We start from the raw sequence: 10,403 nt of genomic DNA, 5'->3' as shown, positions 1-10,403 counted from the left end.
AGAAAATCATTAAAGCAGCAAGAGACAAGAAATCCTTGACTTTTATGGGGAGGAGTATTAGGGTAACAGCAGACCTCTCCACAGAGACCTGGCAGGCCAGAAAGGGCTGGCAGGATATATTCAGGGTCCTCAATGAGAAGAACATGCAACCAAGAAGACTTTATCCAGCAAGGCTCTCATTCAAAATGGAAGGAGAGATAAAGAGCTTCCAAGACAGGCAGCAACTGAAAGAATATGTGACCTCCAAACCAGCTCTGCAAGAAATTTTAAGGGGGACTCTTAAAATTCCCCTTTAAGAAGAAGTTCAGTGGAACAATCCACAAAAACAAGGACTGAATAGATATCATGATGACACTAAACTCATATCTGTCAATAGTAACTCTGAACATGAACAGGCTTAATGACCCCATCAAAAGGCGCAGGGTTTCAGACTGGATAAAAAAGCAGGACCCATCTATTTGCTGTCTACAAGAGACTCATTTTAGACAGAAGGACACCTACAGCCTGAAAATAAAAGGTTGGAGAACAATTTACCATTCAAATGGTCCTGAAAAGAAAGCAGGGGTAGCCATCCTTATATCAGATAAACTAAAATTTACCCTGAAGACTGTAGTGAGAGATGAAGAGGGACACTATCTCATACTTAAAGGATCTATCCAACAAGAGGACTTAACAATCCTCAATATATATGCCCCGAATGTGGGAGCTCCCAAATATTTAAATCAATTAATAACCAAAGTGAAGAAGTACTTAGATAATAATACACTTACACTTGGTGACTTCAGTCTAGCTCTTTCTACCCTAGATAGGTCTTCTAAGCACAACATCTCCAAAGAAACGAGAGCTTTAAATGATACACTGGACCAGATGGATTTCACAGATATCTACAGAACTTTACATCCAAACTCAACTGAATACACATTCTTCTCAAGTGCACATGGAACTTTCTCCAGAATAGACCACATAATAGGTCACAAATCGGGTCTGAACTGATACCAAAAGATTGGGATCGTCCCCTGCATATTCTCAGACCATAATGCCTTGAAATTAGAACTAAATCACAAGAAGAAGTTTGGAAGGACCTCAAACATGTGAGGTTAAGGACCATCCTGCGAAAAGATGAAAGGGTCAACGAGGAAATTAAGGAAGAATTAAAAAGATTCATGGAAATTAATGAGAATGAAGATACAACCGTTCAAAATCTTTGGGATGCAGCAAAAGCAGTCCTAGGGGAAAATACATCGCAATACAAGCATCCATTCAAAAACTGGAAAGAACTCAAATACAAAAGCTAACCTTACAAATAAAGGAGCTAGAGAAAAAACAGCAAATAGATCCTACACCTAGCAGAAGAAGAGAGTTAATAAAGATTTGAACAGAACTCAACGAAATCGAGACCAGAAGAACTGTGGAACAGATCAACAGAACCAGGAGTTGGTTCTTTGAAAGAATTAATAAGATAGATAAACCATTAGCCAGCCTTATTAAAAAGAAGAGAGAAAAGACTCAATTTAATAAAATCATGAATGAGAAAGGAAAGATCACTACCAACACCAAGGAAATACAAATGTTTTTAAAAACATATTATGAATAAAAAAAAATAAAATAAAATAAAAACATATTATGAACAGCTATACGCCAATAAATTAGGCAATCTAGAAGAAATGGACGCATTCCTGGAAAGCCACACATTACCAAAACTGGAACAGGAAGAAATAGAAAACCTGAACAGGCCAATAACCAGGGAGGAAATTGAAGCAGTCATCAAAAACCTCCAGACACAAAAGTCCAGGGCCAGATGGCTTCCCAGGGGAATTCTATCAAACGTTTAAAGAAGAAACCATACCTATTCTCCTAAAGCTGTTTGGAAAGATAGAAAGAGATGGAGTACTTCCAAATTCATTCTATGAGGCCAGCATCACCTTAATTCCAAAATTAGACAAAGACCCCACCAAAAAGGAGAATTACAGACCAATATCCCTGATGAACATGGATGCAAAAATTCTCAACAAGATACTAGCCAATAGGATCCAACAGTATATTAAGAAAATTATTCACCATGACCAAGTAGGATTTATCCCCAGGACACAAGGCTGGTTCAACACTCATAAAACAATCAATGTGATTCATCATATCAGCAAGAGAAAAACCAAGAACCATATGACCCTCTCATTAGATGCAGAGAAAGCATTTGACAAAATATAGCATCCATTCCTGATCAAAACTCTTCAGAGTGTAGGGATAGAGGGAACATTCCTCGACATCTTAAAAGCCATCTACGAAAAGCCCACAGCAAATATCATTCTCAATGGGGAAGCACTGGGAGCCTTTCCCCTAAGATCAGGAACAAGACAGGGATGTCCACTCTCACCACTGCTATTCAACATAGTACTGGAAGTCCTAGCCTCAGCAATCAGACAACAAAAAGACATTAAAGGCATTCAAATTGGCAAAGAAGAAGTCAAACTCTCCTCCTTCGCTGATGACATGATATTCTACATAGAACCCAAAAGCCTCCACCCCAAGATTGCTAGAACTCATACAGCAATTTGGTAGCATGGCAGGATACAAAATCAATACCCAGAAATCAATGGCATTTCTATACACTAACAATGAGACTGAAGAAAGAGAAATTAAAGAGTCAATCCCATTTACAATTGCACCCAAAAGCATAAGACACCTAGGAATAAACCTAACCAAAGAGGTAAAGGATCTATACCCTAAAAACTATAGAACACTTCTGAAAGAAATTGAGGAAGACACAAAGAGATGGAAAAATATTCCATGCTCATGGATTGGCAGAATTAATATTGTGAAAATGTCAATGTTACCCAGGGCAATTTACACGTTTAATGCAATCCCTATCAAAATACCATGGACTTTCTTCAGAGAGTTAGAACAAATTATTTTAAGATTTGTGTGGAATCAGAAAAGACCCCGAATAGCCAGGGGAATTTTGAAAAAGAAAACCATATCTGGGTGCATCACAATGCCAGATTTCAGGTTGTACTACAAAGCTGTGGTCATCAAGACAGTGTGGTACTGGCACAAAAACAGACACATAGATCAGTGGAACAGAATAGAGAATCCAGAAGTGGACCCTGAACTTTATGGGCAACTAATATTCAGTAAAGGTGGAAAGACTATCCATTGGAAGAAAGACAGTCTCTTCAATAAATGGTGCTGGGGAAATTGGACATCCACATGCAGAAGAATGAAACTAGACCACTCTCCTACACCATACACAAAGATAAACTCAAAATGGATGAAAGATCTAAATGTGAGACAAGATTCCATCAAAATCCTAGAGAAGAACACAGGCAACACCCTTTTTGAACTCAGCCACAGTAACTTCTTGCAAGATACATCCATGAAGGCAAAAGAAACAAAAGCAAAAATGAACTATTGGGACTTCATCAAGATAAGAAGCTTTTGCACAGCAAAGGATACAGTCAACAAAACTAAAAGACAACCTACAGAATGGGAGAAGATATTTGCAAATGACGTTTCAGATAAAGGGCTAGTTTCCAAGATCTATAAAGAACTTATTAAACTCAACACCAAAGAAACAAACAATCCAATCATGAAATAGGCAAAAGACGTGAACAGAAATCTCACAGAGGAAGACATAGACATGGCCAACATGCACATGAGAAAATGTTCTGCATCACTTGCCATCAGGGAAATACAGATCAAAACCACAATGAGATACCACCTCACACCAGTGAGAATGGGGAAAATTAACAAGGCAGGAAACCACAAATGTTGGAGAGGATGCGGAGAAAAGGGAACCCTCTTACACTGTTGGTGGGAATGTGAACTGGTGCAGCCACTCTGGAAAACTGTGTGGAGGTTCCTCAAACAGTTAAAAATATACCTGCCCTACGACCCAGCAATTGCACTGTTGGGGATTTACCCCAAAGATACAAATGCAATGAAACGCCGGGACACCTGCACCCCGATGTTTATAGCAGCAATGGCCACAACAGCCAAACTGTGGACGGAGCCTCGGTGTCCATCGAAAGATGAATGGATAAAGAAGCTGTGGTTTGTGTATACAATGGAATATTCCTCAGGCATTAGAAATGACAAATACCCACCATTTGCTTCAACGTGGATGGAACTGGAGGGTATTATGCTGAGTGAAGTAAGTCAATCGGAGAAGGTCAAACATTATATGTTCTCATTCATTTGGGGAATATATATAATAGTGAAAGGGAATAGAAGAGAAGGGAGAAGAAATGTGTGGGAAATATCAGAAAGGGAGACAGAACGTAAAGACTCCTAACTCTGGGAAACGAACTAGGGGTGATGGAAGGGGAGGAGGGCGGGGTGGGGGTGAATGGGTGGCGGGCACTGAGGGGGGCACTTGACAGGATGAGCACTGGGTGTTATTCTGTATGTTGGTAAATTGAACACCAATAAGAAATTAATTTATTAAAAAAAATACCCAGGGAAATGTGTAACTGTGCTGTGTATTAACCCCCCCCAAAAAAAGTCAATTCCTAAAGGTATTATACTGTATGACTATATATAACATTATAGAAATCAGGAAATTTTTCAACATAAAAATTAGATCTGTGTTTGCTTGCAGTTATGGATGGGAGGAAGGTGGATGAGGTCAACATGAGAGGACAACATAAATACATCTCGTTGGAAGACCTTAAGATTTTGACCACCCAGGATCTTTTGAATTTTCTGAGTCTTCAAAAATGGCTGGAGTGGGGATCCCTGGGTGGCGCAGTGGTTTGGTGCCTGCCTTTGGCCCAGGGCGCGATCCTGGAGACCCGGGATCGAATCCCACGTCAGGCTCCCTGCATGGAGCCTGCTTCTCCCTCTGCCTGTGTCTCTGCCTCTCTCTCTCTCTCTCTCTCTCTCTCTGTGACTATCATAAATTAATAAAAATCAAAAAATTAAATATAAAAATGGCTGGAGCGGGCAGCCCTGGTGGTGCAGTGGTTTAGCGCCGCCTGCAGCCCAGGGTGTGATCCTGGAGACCCGGCATCGAGTCCCACATCAGGCGCCCTGCACGGAGCCTGCTTCTCCCTCTGCCTGTGTCTCTGCCTTCTCTCTCTCTCTCTCTCTCTGTCTCTGTCTCTCATAAATGAATAAAATATTTTAAAAAAAGGCTGGAGTTCTTCCAGTTATTATTTGAAGGTAGTGCAGAAATCTCTTATATACACAAGGCAACATGTATCCTCCTTATAATCTTCTCCTACTTGTCTTCCTGGTCCACAAATCCATAAGCAGAGTTATGACTTACGTGTTAGCATGGCCCAGCTGGGGTTGGTAAGACTGAAAAAGGAGGAAATGAAATATCCACATCAATATCAAAGGAGCTGCAAGACCTAGCCATGGCAAAGTAAGCATGAGGATTCTTGATCAAGAAGACTGGAGATTAAAAAAAAAAAAAGACTGGATCTCAATTAGACAGGATTTAACACCCTAGAAAGAACCCTAGGAGATGATGTATCAATTCACTACTGGGATGCTTCCAGAAGCATGGAAAAAATGATGCCCTGTGCCAAGTAGAGTGGAACAGTCAGAATTATTGTGTAGCAGATAGTGGAGAACTGGATTAAGAAGGTTAGTTCTTCTAGGGGGTATGCTGAAAGAGAAATGCTTTGTATCATCAGAAGTCTCAACAAATGATCATGTTTCAAAGGGAGACCTAGGGGACTTAACAGTCACCAAAGCCATAAGGAATATGCTGGAGAGAATAGAATAAACATCATAAAAATTTTAGTGGTAGATCATTTCTAGAGGATAGGACTGTAGAAGTTATTGCAGAATTTAAGTCATTTATGGCAATAGGGAAAAAAACTATTGGGGTCAGGTGATGGGAGATAAAAAACTAGAATTCAGGGTCAGAATTACTGTCATGAACAGCAAGGCCAGAGTGGCTGCTAAGGGCAACTAACCCAGAGTTTTGGAGATGGTTAATAGGATATGACATTCTAAGGGCAAAATAACACCAATAAAAAGTCATAATCTATTGCCCAGTGTCCAAATTTGAGCCAACTTTCAAACTTTAGTCATATTAGCTAAACAGTTGTCTAGGTTTTGTAAAGGACTTAGCAACACCAGGTTTAAACAATAATCATCTTTCTGATCTTTATTTGAAGAGAAGTCTACTTATTTTGAAAGCTATGCATTTGAGGATATGAGTTGACACTGAGACCCAAAGCCTTGAAGGGTCCTCATGGCCCTAGATTATGTATATGAGGATCAGATAATAAATGGAGTCCTGGCCAAGGCCTGGTTACAATGGATCTATTGATCCACAGATATACCTGATTCAGCTGATACGAAATCTACATTGGGTTCTTGGTTTGAAGGGAAGGCCACATAGAAACCTTGAAACAATCACTTCTAGCAAAGATAATAAATACAAAACTGTATTATATCATGGTAGAGCATAAAAGTGAGGATTAGTGTCAGCTTCAAGGATCTTATAGAGCACAGGGGTGGAGATTTCTATAATATCACCATATATTCACCAGTATGGCCCCTGAAAACACTGGATAATCCTGGAAGATAACTGTATGCTACCATAAATTCTATAGGTTGAAGTGTGTTCCCCCCAAAAGATATGCTGAAGTCCTAGCTTCCAATACCTCAGGATCTGACCTTATCTGGAACTAAGCTCACCAGATATGTAATTGATTGGTTAAGATCAGATGACTGGTATAGAATAGGTCCTTAATCCACTACAACTGGTGTTCTTATGAGAAGAGACAAACATGGAGGAAAATCAGACGTGAAGACAGAGACACACAAGGCAAGAACTCCATGTGATGATATATACAGAGATGCAAGTACTGTTTCAAGTCAAGAAATGTCAAGGACTCTTGGCAAACCACCAGCAGTTAGCAAGAATCAAGGAAGGATCTTCCTTTACATGTTAAAGAAGAAGCATGGCCCTGCTAACACCTTGATTTCTAATTTCTAGTGTTCAGAACTATGGGAGAATTAATTTCTTTTGTTTTAAGCCACCAACTTTGTGGTACTTTGATACAGAAGCCTGAGGAAACTAATACAGTGCCTTATCAGGTAGTAGCCTTGATCTCAGCTGTGATGCCAGATACTGTTCCTTTGCTAGAGCACATTAAATTGCCTTAGATTGATAGGATATAGCCATTAATTTGGTAAATGAGTTCTTTTTCTGTCTCAAAAAATAGAATCGGAAATAGTTTATAAGGGACAACAATATACAATAATAAAGCTCACCTAACTCTCCTATTCTCTGACATGATAAAGTACAAAGAAATTTGGAGAATATGGGCACCAGAGTACATCATATGGATCTATTACCTCAGTAAGATTAAGCTGATAGGGATAGAGGAGCAAGAAACGGCTTGTATGCTGAAGACCCTGGTAAGACACATGCTGTCCAGAGAATGAAAGACAAACCACATCTATAATATTTAGGGTTCAAGTGGTCATGGTGGAGGGCATTGTCTCCTAAGGAAAAGATAGACCATTGCATCTTTTATCTCTCCCCATGAAGAAGAAATCATGTTGCCTGGTTAGCCTCTTCAGCTTCTGCAGGTAGCATATTTCACCCACACCTGAGTATACTTCCTTGGCTTATATACCAGATAATGTAAATGGCCCTCAATGAGGAATTTTACCCAAAACAGGGAAGAGCTGTACACTAATCCAAGCTGGAACCTAATAGTCTCGATACTTGATCTGTGATATCCAGAAGGCTCTATGATGAAAACATCAAAAGTGGGATCTCTGGGTGGCGCAGTGGTTTAGCGCCTGCCTTTGGCCCAGGGCACGATCCTGGAGACCCAGGATCGAATCCCACGTCGGGCTCCCGGTGCATGGAGCCTGCTTCTCCCTCTGCCTGTGTCTCTGCCTCTCTTTCTCTCTCTCTGTGACTAACATAAATAAATAAAAAATTTTTAAAAAATTTGAAAACATCAAAAGTAGAAAATAAATGTATAAATTTTGTGCAAGACCCAGTAAGAAAGTGTTAACTCAGGACAAAAGACAACAGATCATCTTTAGCTTCTAAAATCAGATGAGATCAGATGGGTTCTGAGTGCTGTGGCCATAGACTACTTTATGATCCAGCAATCCCTTTTCTGGTTATTTATCCAAAGAAAATGAAATCAGAATCTTAAGCAGGTATCTTCGTGCCCATGTTAATTTCAGTGTTATTCACAATAGTCAAGACATGGGAAAAACTGAAATGTCCTTCACTAATGAATACATGAAGAAAATTACACACACACACACACACACACACACACACACACACACACACACAAATATACACACATGAATATGATTCAACCAAAAAGAAAAAGGAAATCCTATCATTTGAAGACTATGGATGAACCTTGATAGCATTATACTTACTAAATGAAATAAGCTAAACAAAGAAAGACAAATACTATGTAATCTCACTTATACGTGGAATCCAAAATAATCAAATTCGTGGAAGAGAATGAATGATAGATGCCAAGGGCTGCAGGGAGGAGGAAATGGAGAGATGCTGGCTAAGGTATACAATCTTTCAAGTAAAGGACTTCTGAAGATCTAATATATAACCATATAACTATGGTTATCAATAATGCATAATTAAAGTTTTCTCAGAGGATAGATCTTAATTGTTTTCAACAGACATGAAGGAAGGGAGGGAGAAGAGAAGGAAGGAGAGGAAGGGAAGAAGGGGAAGAAAAGGAAGGAAGAGAAAAAAAGAGGACTATGTGAGATGATGAATATTTAATTATTTCAGTTGTGATATTTCACAATATGTACCTATATTAAGTCATCAAGTTGTATACCTTCATATATAGTTTTAAATTATTAACTACATCTCCATAAAGACATCATTAATTCTACCTCCATAAAGGCAAAATGCAGTGAGTTTATTATTTTTCACTCATCTAAATGCCGGCCTCCCATCTACCCTACTCCACCAAAAATAATCCAAAATCAAATCAAACAGTAGATACCAGTGAGGCTGTAGAAATTACATTTCTCAAATAATGCAAGTGGGGAAGTCATTTGTTAAAACCACTTCGGCAAAAGTTTTGGCATGAAATATTAAGTTTGACTTGGGGGGTGTGGGCAAGAAGGCGGAGGAGCGGGGTCCCCAAGTCACCGGGGCCCCCCAACTCACTTAGGTAACTTTCAAATCATCCAGAAAACCTACGAATCCGACCCGAGATTTAAAGAGAGCACAGCTGGAACGCTACACAGAGAAGGGTTTGCGCTTCTAACAAGGCAGGACGGTGGGAAAATAAAATAAAGAAGAGTCCAGCGGGGGAGGGGCCGCGAGGCGCGGGGCTGGGGGGAGCCTCCGGGCCAGGAGGGAAAGGCGCTCAGCAGGGACGCGGCAGAAGCGCGGGGGGCAGTGGGGCCTCCAGGTCCCCGGGGGCGCCGGACACGGCGGGGATCCTGCACCCCCGGGACAGGCGGAGGCGGGCGGGCCCAGCGCCCCCCACCCCGGGGCATCCAGGCCCCTGCGGACTGGGAGCTGCCTCCAGGGCTGGGGACCTGGCCGCCGCCCGTGGGGTTGTCCCTCCTGGTGTCACCCTGTGCCCGGGGGCCTCGCCGGGTCAACAGCTCCCGCTGAGCCGGGCACCTGGCGGGGGGCGGGGCAGCTCCCCAGGTGCACACACCTGAGAGTCAGCACAGCAGCCCTCCCCCAGACCCGCTGGAAGGGCGGGGGGAGAGCAGGTTCTTGACGAGCGGGCTGGGAAGCTCCAGGGGAAGGCGAGGGATTTACAGTACATAGAACCAGAGGATACGCCTCCTTGGGTTTTGTTTTCATCCTTTTTCCAGTACAACCCGTTTTTATATCAGACTGTAAATTTCCAATATTTTCTTCTCTTTTCCCACCTTAACTACACTATTTTATCAGCTCTTCATTATTAAGATTCTTCCTTTTTGACTTTCATATTTCTACAATTACAGGTCCTAGACATATTTTCCACTTCTAGATTCCCTACAACATACTCAACTTAATTTTGGGAGATATACAAGACGTTTTTTTTTTGTTTGTTTGTGTTTTTTTCTTATCTCTGCCTCATTTTGTTTTACAATGGCAGAAGTTAATACCTTCTAAAACATGATCAGCACGCACCCAGAACCAAGTGGTATACCATGCTGGTTCATTCTGTGATATTCCTCATTCCCATTCTGCCCCCCTATTTTATCTCATTTAAGTGTTGGTGGTCAATGTTGGGTCCTTCTACAAGTATTTCTGGTTTATATAAATTTGGGACTGAGCATCTTCTAACATACAGAACTTAATATACTCAGAAACAAGAGGATCGCCCTCTGGAACCCCTCAGGTAGACTACATTCTCCCTCCACTGCAACTTTGTCACCACCATGATCTCCCAGTACACCCCTCCCCTTTTTTTGTCTCCTTTTTTTTT

The sequence above is a fragment of the Canis lupus genome, chromosome 2 (genome assembly GCF_003254725.2).
Source record: "Canis lupus dingo isolate Sandy chromosome 2, ASM325472v2, whole genome shotgun sequence".
Lineage (NCBI taxonomy): Eukaryota > Metazoa > Chordata > Mammalia > Carnivora > Canidae > Canis > Canis lupus.
This window is presented reverse-complemented; position numbering follows the sequence as displayed.